Source organism: Tachypleus tridentatus, chromosome 6 (assembly GCF_004210375.1).
Source record: "Tachypleus tridentatus isolate NWPU-2018 chromosome 6, ASM421037v1, whole genome shotgun sequence".
Classification (NCBI taxonomy): domain Eukaryota; kingdom Metazoa; phylum Arthropoda; class Merostomata; order Xiphosura; family Limulidae; genus Tachypleus; species Tachypleus tridentatus.
In genome coordinates this window covers 71,628,422-71,643,929 of record NC_134830.1, presented here as the reverse complement: position 1 = coordinate 71,643,929, position 15,508 = coordinate 71,628,422, and the positions used below count along the sequence as shown (strand labels likewise).

At 35.5% G+C, this 15,508-nt stretch overlaps 1 pseudogene; it reads right to left on the bottom strand.

The window, feature by feature from the left end:
- Positions 1-12,785, bottom strand: part of LOC143251641 (5'-AMP-activated protein kinase catalytic subunit alpha-2 pseudogene) — a 107,799-nt pseudogene extending 95,014 nt beyond the window's left edge.
- Between the last annotated feature and the right edge of the window lie 2,723 nt (positions 12,786-15,508).

Here is a 15,508-nt window from a genome sequence, read left to right as displayed (position 1 = left end):
ATTAGTAGCATAAGTAATCAAAACCCCACTCTGGATATTAAAACAAACTAACTCAGAACGTGATGAAGCTAGTTCTGACAAGGATTCACACTTGTGAAGACTAGAAGTCATAAAAAACAAGAAAAACAAGCATTAACAAATACTAATACAAATACAGAAACACATTCAAAAAGTGAAACTAATTACTGAAAAACGCCATTATAATACAAGGTATTCCCGGAACTTACAACCAGCCTCAATTAGCAAGGGAAATATAGAAGTGTAAACCTAAGACAAGCATTACTAACATTAAGCGTCTGTCCCGCGGCGGGGTTCTTGTTCAAGAATATGAACCCGCTGACCAAAATAAATTGTTAAAAGAATGACCTTCGGACGCTTTTAAAACAGGAAAAATAACCATACACTTGCCTGGAGTTAGGTCAACACTCAAATCTTTCGTAATCCGGGGGTTGCACCACTCCATTGACATAGACGACATTAAAGAAGCATTAATTGAACAAAACATAAAATAGATTTCAGTTGAACGCATAAATTCAAATATAACAAAAAAACCAACAAACTTAATTAAAGTAGTTACAGACGACACCCAAGACATAACACAGCTAATAAATAATAGTATCACAATGTGGTATCAAAGATATACTGTTGAACAAACCATAACACCATCAGTGGTTGTCACACAGTGTTACCAATGCCAAAGTTTTGGACATGTAGCAGCAGCATGCGAAACAGCTGCGCGTTGTGTAGGCTGTGGAGAAAATCACCACATATCACAATGTACCAAACAAAACCCCAAACCTAAATGCTGTAATTGTGGGGAAAAACTCACGGCAAACTATAAAGATGCCAAAAATACAAATGAATTAAGACACACTTATATGAACTTAAAAATCCAAACACACACAAGCCACAGACAAACATAATTCATGAACAATCAAAATCAACTACCACTCAAAAACCAGAAAATACAAACACACGAACAAACTCATATGCTGCAGTAGTCAAAAAACATCACACAGGAAAGAAAAACCACCAACAATTAGTGAAGATTTAACTGAAACAACTAAAGTCACACACAAAACCTCATCTATGAATATTGAAAACACATTAATCAATGCCATTAGTTCCACCTTCTCTGAAATAATGACAGAATACACAAACCCAAATAATGAAAACAGTTTAATAGACATAATCATTAAAATAATTATGAAAAAGATTCAAAAATACCTACCACAAATTTTAACATATATCATGAACTCTGTTAAACATGGATAAATTCACACTACTACACATCAATATCCAGCGTGCTATTGCTTCCGAGAAACATGAGAAACCAACTCCATAAAACCAGGTGTCTTTGTAATTAGTGAAACTGCCCTCTTTAACTATCATAGATTCAAAATAAAAGGATAATCAATCATCAGAAAAGATAGGAAGGATAAGAGAGATCCAAACAGAGGAATATTATTATTGCATAAACCTGAACTTACAGTTCAGGAACCAAGAATACCTTCCTTCAATGAATCAGTAGTAATAAACGTAGAAACTCAAAATAATATCGAAATTACAGTGGCGGGCATTTACTACTTGCTTAGCAAAGTATTAGATGCTAATCTTTTTCAATTCATATATAACCAAATCCCAATATGGTAATTATAAGAGACCTAAATAGTAAACATATCACATTCAACTGTAGATGAACAAACCCAAATGGTAAAATACTTTATAAATTTCTAGCTGAAACTAATATGATATTGTTGAATGATGCAGCACCGACACATATCCCTTACGCACATGGCATCGGTGAAATACTGGACCTACGCCTGTGTTCGTATAATTCGTAAATTCGTACACTTCTCTGTTGGTCACGATTTAGATAGTGACCACCTCCCAGTCTGGTGTATCTTCAAGCTCACTTCCCACTTAAACAAAATTAAACTAAAAGATAAACTAAATTATAAAAAAGCTAATTGGCTGCAATTTCAATCAATCATAGACCAAATTTTACCAACTGAAGTACTAAACTTCGTCACGGACGCATGAGATATAGATGCATATAGTCATATAATCTCTGAGTGCCTGAAACTTGCAGCCAACAGCTTGATACCGAAACAAAAACACTTCACAACAACACATGTATGGCAATCACATCAAAAAATAATACACCTAATAAATGAAAGAAGAAAACTACGCAGACAGTACATACAAAATAAAAACCCTACACTAAAAAAAAAAAAAAAACCAAAAGAAATAATATAAGACATCAAATCTGACAACAAAAACAAGACAGTTCGGATACCTTCTGCTGACAATTAAATCACAAAACAGATCCAAAACAATTCTGGACACATTTGAAAACATATACGAATACAGGAAAAACAAACAAAGAGTACCCACCACTTGAATTACATGGCAAAACAGCGTACACTCACATTAAAAAGCGGAGATATTTAAAGACCACCTAGAAAACACATCATGAACCAGACATGAACAGATACTTCTATAATAAAGTCAATAACTTTATTGAACACAATAAAAGCATATACATACCAAACTTCCCAGTAACCACATTATTAAAACCAGAGAAAACAATAATAGACTGGAGCAGTAATGTCGAGAAAACCCACTTGTAGAGAAAAATATATATGTAAAATATTTTCTCAACCCAAACGAGCCGTTTTTACATATACATAATAGACTGGAATACTCATCAATTAATAAAAAATATAAAAGTAACGGAAGTACAAACAACTATCAAAAACACAAAAAACAAAGCTCCTGGAGAAGATGGTATACAAGCTATCCTCCTAAAACATCGTACTCAAACATTATATGAACACCTAACTTATTATTATCAGCTGGATATATTTCTGTTTCTTGGAAGGAATCAGTAATGCAAATGTTCCAGAAAGAAGGAAAGCCAGCGAATAAAGCAAACAATTACCGCTCATTAGACTAACCATTTGTATCGGCAAAATTTTAGAAAAAATAATTAGTAACCGATTATCTATATACTTAGAAGTAAATTCAAAATTACCCAAGATTCAAAACGGATTTAGAAAATATAGACACAACTACCGACCACCTAATCAGATTAACAGAAACAATTACAGACAGCTTTAACAAAAACGAATGCACTGTAGCTTGCTTTCTCGATATTGAGAAAGCATTTGGCACAGTGTGACATAACAAATTATGCCACCGGTTAGTGGAAATGGATTTACCCCAGGGAATTATTCGCTGGCTATCTAACGTCCTGGACAATAGAACGTGTAAAGTAGATGTGAATGGGACCCACTCAGGGTTCTTTTCACCTGAGGTAGGAGTCCTGCAGAAAGGGGTAGTTATCCTTATCTTATTTATCATGTATGTGAGCAATATGCCACTGTCGGACCTAAATTTAAGTTTTGCATCACAATTTTCTGACTATGTAGCGATCTAGAAAAGTGCTTTCACACCTTTATCTGCAGCAACAAACCTCACTCAGTCCTAAATAATTTAGAATAATACTGCCAATAATATAGAATAAAAATAAATATTCCGAAAACCCGAGTAATATTATTCAGCAGATTAAATAAACCGAAAAAAGATCCACCCAAGTTATACATGAATGGATCACTTTTACTGACTGCTACATCTGCAAAATTTTTAGGATTAACTTATGACACCAAATTAACGTGGATAAGCATACAAACAATATCCTGATTAGAATCTGCAAAAGAGCAAATTATGCAAGAAGTCTTTCAGGTAAAAATCAATGAATATCACCTGATAATAAAATAAAAATCTACAAAACATACATTAGACCTATAATGGAATAAGCTTCTCCTACCTGGATAAACATAACACAAAAACAATTATAGAAACTACAAAAAATACAAAATTCAATCTTAACTTCAGCCTGAAAGAGACAGATAGCACTTCTTCCACATTCATGTACAAGTATACAAACATAAAGACAATATTTGTAAGACTCTTGCATAATGCACTAAACTATTTTAATAAGAATTGGCATATGATTTAATATGTGATCTCGACAGATACTACGTACATGATAAACATATCCTAAGTACCTCTCTCCAATAAATATATATTTAAGAAATATAAATCAAGCTGGCCACCATGCACTAGACGCTCAAAACTAGTTTTATTTTATTTTATTAGTATTAGTATTATTTATTTTTTTGATTATCTTTATACTCTTTTTCTTGTTTGTTTGTTTATTATTATTATTTTATTTTACTTTTCCGATAAATATATATGGAAAAAAAGAAAATATTTTTATAAAAGCGAAAAAAAAGAATAGAATTATTGAAAAAAATTTAAAAAATTTGAATAGAAATATAAAAAAATTAAAAAATGGATAAATGATAAGAAAAAAAGGCAAATCAACACAATACATGGACACTGCCCTGAAAAGGGCCTGAGTAATGTGGGATACTCTGGTCCAAAGTCTACACAACAAAACATTCTTACTAGTAGCCGACATGAAAGTTAGGGATAGAGGAAGAGGTCTTGTGCACCTGATCCTCCTGGGTATTCAAAAACTAACATACCCAAATACCCACAAAGAAGAAGCGAAGCGATTTAATTATATTATAATACACGTGAGCAGTTACTAATCCTTTTTTTTTACAACGTTTCGTAGAGAGGTTTATGGCGCTCTCCTAATTGTTGCCCTGTTCTCGAGTCATCCATTTTCTTTTAAAAGTGTCTCCCGCTGATAATGTGCATAACCAACTAAGTTTGCCTGTATTATAAATTTACAGTTACTTTGTATTAATTTTGCTTTGGTTTCGTTTCATAGACTGCTCTTAGCTACTTTTTATTTAATACGGATTTTATTATTCGTTTTTGTGAATTTCTTTGTTTATATTCGTAAAACTGTGTCACCACTAAAAACTCACAACTGTTTCATACTCTGTACGTTGTTATAGAGTCTATCGACTCTATATATATGGATGGCCAGTGTAATCAATAGGCGTAATACAAATATGCATGATAAAAATCAACAATGACAGAGAGTTTTACTTTAAAGATGATTGCCTCTCACTTTAATTTGTTTTTCTATCCAATAAGCCCCCAAAAGAAGGTAAGAAACCATCTTTAATATACCGAACAACAAAATTGTTCATCTTTAGTAATTTCTACACCGTAGAAAATGCAAACATAAGGAATATATTTGAGTTCGGCCAGAGATGGCCAGGTGGGTAAAAGCGTTCCACTTGTAATCTAAGGATCACAGGCTCGAATCTCCGTCGCACCAAGCATGCTCGTCCTTTCAGCCGCGAGGGCGTTATATTGTCACGGTCAATCCCACTATTTGTTGGTAAAACAGTAGCCCAAGAGTTGGCGGTGGGTGGTGATGACTAACTGTCTTCCCTCTAGTCTTACACTGGTAAATTAGGAACGGCTAGCGCAGATAGCCCTCGTGTAGCTTTGCGCAAAATTAAAAATACATATATTTGAGCTCATGCCTTGTATATAGATATACATATGTATGCAGTAACAGAAACGTCTAGTTGTAAATCTAAGTGTAAAACACTGATCGTTTTGTGTCTATTAATATATTACGAAAAGCTCACTAAAGCTAGGTTTAAATATCAAACCAAGCAAACACAAGTACATAGCTTTTAAAAACTAACATGCCTGCTACAACAGGTGATGGAAAAGTATAATGTTAAAGAAATAACTTTAATTAAAGTCCTCTAAAATGAGGTGATCTATTTTTCATTTCTATCTTTTTTTGTTGAAATTATACAAAATATTAATTAACTAATCACGTTTTCAGTGAAGGTTTTGCTACAATAAGAACACGCTAAATGGACGGACGGCATCTGAAGTAATATTTTTCTTTTCTTTTTTTCACAAATGAGACATTCTTCACTGTGCAGTCAGTAACGAAAAAGACGTTTAATCTAATAATCTAATCTGAAAAGAATTTGAAATCGTACTACATCCTGTGACCGTCAATGTAACACATAATAGAAACCACTTTATATGGACATTTATGCCGCCATATGTAATCTACTGGCATGACCTAATTGTCAGGACTCTCGACTCACAATCGTTGGCATACTCCTTCTTTCAGCTGAGGAGCATTACAATGTTACAATCAATCCCACTATTTGTTTATAAAAAAGCAGCCCAAGGATAAGCTATAGGTGATATTTGCTAGCTGTCTTTCCTCTAGCCATTCACTACTAAATCAGGAATGACTGTCTGGAGAAGAGACGTGCGACACCAAGTAAGTCTGCCCGAGAACCCTCGATGATGCATCAACAGTAAGGTGGCCCAACGGTCATAAGCGTCCTCGTGACTCACAAATATTTAGTCTACTAGAATATTATGACTGCTCCAATAGTTCTTCAAAGAAAAATGGAATGACCAAATTAGAGGACCTCCATTCACACAACTCCAGTTTAATAATACATTTATGGGATGCTCCTATGGGAACAGAGTTTCTTTACATATTTAGACATACTCTCAAAACAGTTCTTTCACAAGAGCAATCTCACGATTCACATAGGTGCTAGGCTGCTTTTTTTTCTTTATTGTCACATTACTTCATATTGAAGGAAAATGTCAAGAACTGTAAATATGTAATTTCACCACTAGAAAATGTTCGCTGTTTACGACTATTACGCTGAATACCCACTTTTTCCATGTCAAATCGCATAAAGAATAACCAAATGTCCGATTTAAGTAAACATGAACGGCGGGAAGATATTAACATCTTATTTGAAAACAATGATTTTTGTTTTATCAGAGCTCAAATATTCGAATTTCTCTTTCATTGTTTTGTATGATGTAAAATTTAGTATTTTACTAAATTTAATTTAAATGACTGCTTTGAATCTTTAAATCATTACCATGTATTACAAATTGAAACTATAGAGTAAAACATGAATAAAACAATATAAAACATGAAGTAAGTGTCAATTCACACCTATATTGGAAAAAATTACCTGAGAAGCCACATTTCCAGCACAATATGTAAACTAATACCGTGCCACACACTAATCAATCAGGCCCGGCATGGCCAAGTGGTTAAGGCATTCGACTCGTAATCTGAGGGTCCGGGTACGAATCCATGTAACATCAAACATGCTGACCACTTCAACTGTAACGGTCAGTCTCACCATTCGTTGACAAAAGAGTAGCTCAAGAGGTGGTGGTGGGTTATGATTACTACCTGCCTTCCTTCTAGTCTTATACTGCTAAATTAGTGACGAGTAGCGCAGATAGCCTCGTGTAGCTTTGATCGAAATTCAAACCAAACCACGTTTTTAAGCACAGTTTTTGTATAAATAAATCATAACTGAAGCTTTAAAGGAAATTCATAATAAAAATATCGTGATATTCATATAACTTTCACACATATTGTAAATGATAATTATTCACTTTGACATAGTAACATAAATTTAACACATAAACACGATTTGGTTAAATGTTATGATATTTGTCTGAGAATAAGACGGTTTTTTGCATAGATTATATAATTATTTAAGAGATATACATTAATTAAAAAATTCTCTCGGTGACTCAGCGGTTAGCTGGAGAGCTAAAATTCGTGTTTTCACACTCGTAATGGGTACAACTCTTTCTGTTTAAAGCCAAACAGACAAAATAAATAAATATATATAGATGCGAAGCCTTCTATGTGTTTTCAAATTAAATTACATCTCTTTAATGGTAGTTATTTAAATATTTTTTTTAAAAAAGAAAGATTTAGAGAGTCTATAACTATAACTATAAATCCAAGACTTAATGTTATATTTTAATATTATTATTAACGAATTATTCTTTAATTTTTCTTGCTTCTTTCTTTCTCCTTTAATGCAGAATACATTTGTAAATCTGTGTACAACATTTCCTTAGAATAAAAAGAAATAAACTTTATTTTGAAAAAAGGCAAATTCACAGTTTCGATAGAAAAACTGTTGTCTTTTTAAAACTTTCAAGAACTTTTCTTTACAAAACACTTTCGTTTATAAGGAACCGGAACGCGCAGTAACATCAAAAATAAATATATATGTGTGTGTATTACGAGAAAAGGAAATTAATTAGGAAACTAAGCAAAAATTTATTTTATTCCTGATTAACTACTTAAATATTCTTTTTTCTTGTTTAACTTTACTAATAATGTAATAATGTAGGAATAATTGAGTAATTATTCAGGGTTATTATTTTTATTATTTTGATTAAGCTTCGAAAACAGGAGAGTTGGCATGGTCTGGTGGTTAGTGTGCAAGACTTGCAGTTTACGGGTAACGGGATAGAACTCTGACATCGAACGTGTTAGCTCTTGAGTCGTAGGTAAACAGTAGCCATAAACGTTGGCTGTGGGTGCAGTTGACTAGCCGCCTTCACTCTAATATGTCGTTTCAAAATTGCTGACAGTTAGTGAAGTAGTTCTCGAGTAGTTCTGCGCGAAATGCAACAACTAAGCCTGAAAAAGAAATCGTCTAGCATTAGATAAAACCTGTAACATCAACAGTTGAAAGCTGTAATTGTAAATTGTGTTATATCTTAGCAGCAGAGTTAGTATTATTCTTTACTATCTGTGTATTTTATAAAGCATTAAAAAACAACAACACAAGTTCTGGATCTGCATCAAAAGCTTGGTGAACCTTTGTTGTTCCTCATTTCCAAACTTACTGGTTCAGCATTTAGCGCTTATAATGCACTTGTGGCCCTGCATGGCCAAGCGCGTTAAGGCGTGCGACTCGTAATCCGAGGGTCGCGGATTCGCATTCCCGTCGTGTCAAATATGCTCGCCCTTTCAGCCGTGGGGGTGTTATAATGTGACGGTCAATCCCACTATTCGTTGGTAAAAGAGTAGCCCAAGAGTTGGCGGTGGGTGGTGATGACTAGCTGCCTTCCCTCTAGTCTTACACTGCTAAATTAGGGAGAGCTAGCGTAGACATCCCTTGAGTAGCTTTGTGCAAAATTCAAAAACAAACAAACAAAAACATTATAATGCACTAGAATATTTAGTTACCCTTTCCCAAAGAAATCAGTTTCAAAGTAAAATACATAATTTGTTATCCTCCTTATATCATTTTATATGACAAGAATCTATAAGATGGTAATTTATCCACTCTTCAAAGCTATTTATTTCATTTTATCGTTTTATCCCGTGAATGTTGAAAGCCACGAAGTTTATAGATGATTGTTATGAATCTTTTCCATAACTTATCCATTAAAATGTTTCATTTAATATACTTTGTACAATAGATGTTCTCGTACTACTTGTGATTTAGAAACTACGTTTAACTGATGCTGATTGTGTGAACAGCAACCTAACCTCCAAATCGTACTTCTGGATAAGTAGGCTTTAGTGCTGCATCCAGAAAAATAGTGCCTTACTTGAAAAAACAAACAAACGAGATTGTATCTTTGCACGGTAACGTTCTTTCCCTCTTTCTCATTTTTACTCAACCGTTCAGTCTGTCCTAAGATATGATGTTCTTATTCGTATAAGACCGCCTGCTTAGTGTTAATGACCAAATGTATTCCACAAATAACTGTGCCAAGTCTGAACTCACGTCGACTTGTTTCAATGAAATTCCACACAGACACACTTTGCGCTCAACGTTCGGACTCTATAACCTGTTAATGTCTGTTAAATTGTTTAATCAATTCAAGTATGTGCTGTGCGAAGCAAAATCACTTTGTGCGTTCTGCATGGGAGCATTCTGAGAGTGGTTGCAAGAAGCTTTGATAATTTTCATAAAAGCTGCTATACATAAAATCTATAAGCTGGTAAATACCATATACAGCAATTTTCATTGTATTGCGCGACCATTTATTACTTCTACCACCAACCGAACTTTAGTGACCAGTATAAAAGATTAGATTTCTCTGAGAATGCTAGTTGGACCTCCTGTCAAAATCAATGAAGATAAAATTCATCCTTACATATTATATCTACCAGAATCAATTCACGTGATTGTATCTACATTCGAATGGTTTGAAAATAATTTTGGAATATGTGATGAGTAAATAGTTCATCATCATTTCAGTCTCCAGTAAAATGTGAACTAAAACAAACACAATATTTTGATCATTGTCTTGATAGTAAATATTATAAATCAGTTCAAACAACTATTTACAAGTTTTATGGTGATAGATGCTTCTGACTTGTTGTTTACCATCTAGTCGGTAGTTTAAAACTAAGGGGAGCTACATATAAACCCCAACAGCATAAATTTATCCATTTAGCCCCCCAATTGGACAGCGATAAATTCGACATACAGCTTAAATCCAGGGTTCGATTCCTGCACTGGACACAACAGGTAACCTCATGTGGCTTTTCTCTTAAAAATAAATAAACAATAGTTTTTTATAGCAATAATAGGCATAACATCTTTAAATTTTTAACTACCCATTTTATTAAAAAAACAACATATTGAAGAGTGGAGTTTTTAACATGGCGGTAATAGTTTAAAAATATAATAAAAGAAGTACGAAATGTGCTTATAGACTGCACAAAATTGTACAAGTGAACCCACATAGAACCTGATATACATGGAAACAAAAGGAGGATGCAACAGTACACAAGTTTGTTTCAGCAAATATAATGTACTATTATTACCAGCAAAACGACATCCATAATAATAAATATAACCAATCATGAGAGTGGCTCATAATGGGAATCAAAAGGAATTGCATAAAACTCAAACAGAATGTTCAGACAAAATATAAACCATAAACAGTAAAGATTCAGTTCAAAAATAATTCAGTAACGGCGCCAAGGGGTTTTTTTGGGGGGTTTGAGCCTCCCAAATGAGCCAAGCCCCCTCAGCCCCCCAAATATTGTTACCTACATATATTCATAAAATATGGAAAACACAATCGTCGTTGCTGCTTAACAATTAACATCACATAGACATAGATCTGTAAAACTCAACGTCTTCATTAAGACGGAGGTATGTGTCATGCGTCCCATAGCAACGTACTGAATGCACTGAAACTCATGAGCTGTATTGCCGCTCCTGTGTAATGCCATTCTATCTTGAGCTCTGACGAAGATTAGACAACCACGTTGATTTCAATTTACAACAGATCATCAGGGATTTTACTTGATAAACCAAAGGTTTCACAGGTATTTACCCATTAATTTCATTTATCTTTTATTGAAAAGTAAAACATAGCATGCACGTATAAGTGTATTGTGTATAAGTCAAAACTATGAAGCATTTAGCCAGTGTTGTGTACCATGTGAGATCATTTTGCATTGTGTATCAGCCATCCAAAATTGTACGTATGATTGTGGCATACAATTAAAATTGTGACTTACAATCCAATTAATGTTATACTTATGACTAGATAATGGTGATTAGTTTACATGTTAACTGAGCAAGTAATATTTCTAAACAATTCTAGAATGAATATTGCAATTGTTATTGGGCTATTTAGAAGTGTCTGATTTAATGTAATGTAGTAGTTACATTATTGTAACAGGTGCTTGTCACACTTATGATAATAAGAACAATATCACAATCACAGTTTGGCCTTATGAATAATGTGAACTTATGAAGAAACCAGCCTTTCTGTGAAGGTCAACTGTAATTTAGACATTTTGTTTTGGTGCTACTATGACCATTGAATATCCAGGCCACGGGTTTGCTTTGTTCGAGCGCACTATTCCCGCCTCAAACGCCTTAAGCATATGATCACCGAGCCGCTGACCATGGTGTACGCTCTGTGTATGGCTAACGATCGGCTCAGCCCGATCGAGATCCAGATGCCAGCTGCACGCCACCCCCCACTCACTCCCATTAGCTGCCCACAGTTTTACAACATGCCCTATCAAAGCTGTGTTTGTGTTCCCTAATTAGCCCTGTAATTTTGCATTATCACTACCCTCTAATTGATGGAATCTAATGATGATAACTAACTAACTAACTACCCTCTAATTAAGTACGTGTGCTATATGGTTAAAGATAAACACTTTCTCTAAAATTATTTCACAGATATGTTCTGGATTTTCATGTGCTATTAATATAATTTTGTTATTTCAATGCTGTAGAGCAGTTGTTCGTAATGTTGAACTATGTTTTGTTGTTATTTGTTCCTTATTCGTGAAATGACTCAATGGTATGTATGTTATATCTTTTTCCTTAGATTTCGATGTTTAAAATGAATATCCTTTGTAAACCGTAATGCCAATATAAGGAGAGAAATTCCCATTCGTTTCATATAAACTAACACAACTTGGAGGTAAGAAGTGGTACTAGCAATCAGCCAGCTCGGGGGTCACTTTGACATTCACGCGCTCTGTATAAAAGGAAGTTATGTTTGTTTACGTGGGTCCCGCTCTCTCTGGTACTCGGCCTCACACTGGAATACCCACTCAGTTTGGATTAATAAAAGGAAATCAAAATCAGCGACTCGTTATCAAACAAGAATACCAACACACAAAACAAGATGTCAGACATCACCCACCAAAACATAAACCAGTCATACTACACATATGCAACACTACCTGCTACCCAAGAAGAGGCAGCGAGTAGATGGTCCTACAAACACGTGTGGTGCAAGTGAGGAGGACAGTGGTGATCGTGATGGTGAGAATGCGGACACAGTGCGGGACCCCAGTCGCAAGAGGGCACCACTCACACCTGGCGTGAAAATCTACCACCATGACCCAAGGACCTGAGCCAGCTTACAGATGGTGGTCCAACCTGTCCACACTTGAAGAGATACCCGGCCACAGAATACAGCGGCCAGTCAAGGTCATTTGTGGTTGGAGTACTGTGTGACCCAAGATGCTGCATTCTGCTTTACATGTCGTCTTTTCACTCACACATACTTCAGTAAAACTGAGAGGTCCTTCACTCGTGAAGGCTTCCGGAACTGGAAGAAGGCGACCACATCACTGAAGTCCCATGATAACTCTGCAGGACACAAGTTTGCCATGCAAGCTTGGGCAGAGTTTAAATTGCAGAAAACAAAGGGTGCAAGGATCCAACATGCTTTCGATGCAAGCCATGCTAAAACTGTGGAGGAAAACCGACATTACATAAGAGCCGTAATAGATGCACTGCTCTACACAGCCTGCCAGAATGAAGCCCAGAGAGGTCACAGGGAAGGTAGTCAGTCAGATAACAGGGGCAATTTCCTGGAACTTCTTGACATGATTTCCAGGTATGATGAAATCGTGAAGAAGAAGCTGAGTGGTCCTGGCAATGCCAAATACACGCACCATGATATCCAAAACGAACTGCTTAACATCATAGCTGGAATGATCAGGTAAAATATGTATGTCCACTGCTATGCACACAGGCTCAACCTTGTGCTAGTTGATTGTGTGCACAACGTCCAGGGTGCAGCAGTGTTTTTTGTGACAATTCAGAAGCTGTACAAATTCTTCTCTACATCGGTTGTGCATGAAGAATTTCTGAAGGTACAGAAGGAGCTTGAACCCGTGAACCAGCACATAAGGTTGAATCGACTGTCAGACACAAGATGGACCTGCCAACTTGCTGCTTGTCTGGCTGTGAAAAGAACCCTCTCTGTTATTGTGACAACCCTAAAGCGTCTTGTGGAGGGGAACAATGTCCACAGAGCCACTGAATCAAAGGGCCTGTGCATCCTCCTATATCAGCAGTTCATAACCAGTCTAGTGGCTATAGAAAAACTACTTCTGATCACAAACAGCTATCAGACCACCTCTAGTCACCTGACCTGCAGCTGGCCTCTGCAGATGACCTAGTACAATCTGTCATCTCTGGTCTCTCAGAAATGAGAACTAAAGCAGCATGGAAAGACTTTAAAGAGTCTGTTGAGGACATATGTAAGAAAGTGGGAATACGCACTGAGACGGTGCATCAAGGTGGACAGCGATCTGCCCCAAGACACCTAGACGAATTCATAATCACATCTAGTACTGGCCAAAGAGATGAACCAACACCAGATGCGAGGAGATACACTTTCTATGCCATCATAGAAAGGATGCTCAATGAGCTGAATAGAAGATTATCCTCTGATGCCTGCAGTGTTCTGATGGGTGCAACTGCATTGAACCCCAAACACTCCACATTTCTGAACAAGCAAGCACTCTTAGGAATGGCAGCATACTATGGTGTGGCAGAGGATGACCTCGCAGTGGAGGTCCACCAGTTGAACCGGCTAATTGCCGGGAAAAAAGGCAAGGAGCAGGAAGTATCCACACCATTGGAGCTTGCAACCATGCTGGAGCCATACAAGGATGCATTCATGGATCTCCACAAACTTGTATGTATCGTTGTGATCCTGCCTGTCACTTTAGCTGCCTGTGAGAGAAGTTTCTCATGTCTGAAGCTTCTCAAAACATACTTGCGCAACAGCAGTGGTAACAACCGCACCAGCAACCTTGCTGTCATATCAGTAAACTCCAGGAGGGCAAAACAACTCGATATTGATACTGTTACAGACACATTTGCTACCAATCACCAGAACAGTGCATTGTTTTGAAGTAATATTGACTATAAATACAACATGATGAAAGATAGTTAGCTTGATAGTGACCTTACTTTTCCTCAGAGTGTATTAACTTCACATGGGATAATTCGTTTCTGCTATGTAAACTATGTCTTTATGTTATATATTTTTTTTTATTTGTAGCTTTACTTTTAAGCTAATCTTGATTTTCTTTATTATTATGTATTATCTTGAGTGGAATTTAGGTGAGCTTCCTCTTTTACATATACTCATATTTTCATAAACAGATTATTTCTAATTTGTAATAATGAATTATTAATCAGAGTATGAGTTTCCATACCTTTCTGAAATGTACCTTGGTATTTACATTATTATAATTTACCATCTATACTTCACATTGATGGCATTTTGGGAAGCCTCTCCACAGTTTACCTCAGCTTCCCCCCAACGAAAATATCCTGGCGCCGCTACTGCAATAATTTAAAACCGTTGCTGTTGACTACTAAAGCTGCATACATATATAAATGTATAGAAACAACACCAGGCTTGTTAGATTTACGAGGAAAAGACAATTCACTCATAATGGACTGTATGTAATACTTATTATTATTCTCTTGATATATCGCACTCAAACCTTTTGTAGAATAATAAATAAGGTACTACAAAAATCGTAGAGTTATTGAAAAGTCGATTTGTTTCTTCTAAATTTCACATAAGCTAAAAAGTATTATATTTCTCAAGTAAACAGTGTTTTAATTACCCTTTGAAATTAGCTTTCGTAAAAATATCTGTTGTTTCTTTAAAAAGCTGAAGTACAGAATGAAACTGGAATAATCAGCTAATAATATATGGATATTAGATTACTAGAACATGTAGATACTCAATGCTTTGTACATTATACAATTGGTATCTTGAGAGAGACAACCTCTATATCACGTTTGATGCGAAGGAGTGAAAAAATAATCAGTACACATAACATTACATTTTATTAAACAATAATTCGAAGAACAACCATACAGAAAGGCCCGAAAGTTTATTTAAAGCGATATTTTAGATGTACATGTTTTATTAGAAAAGG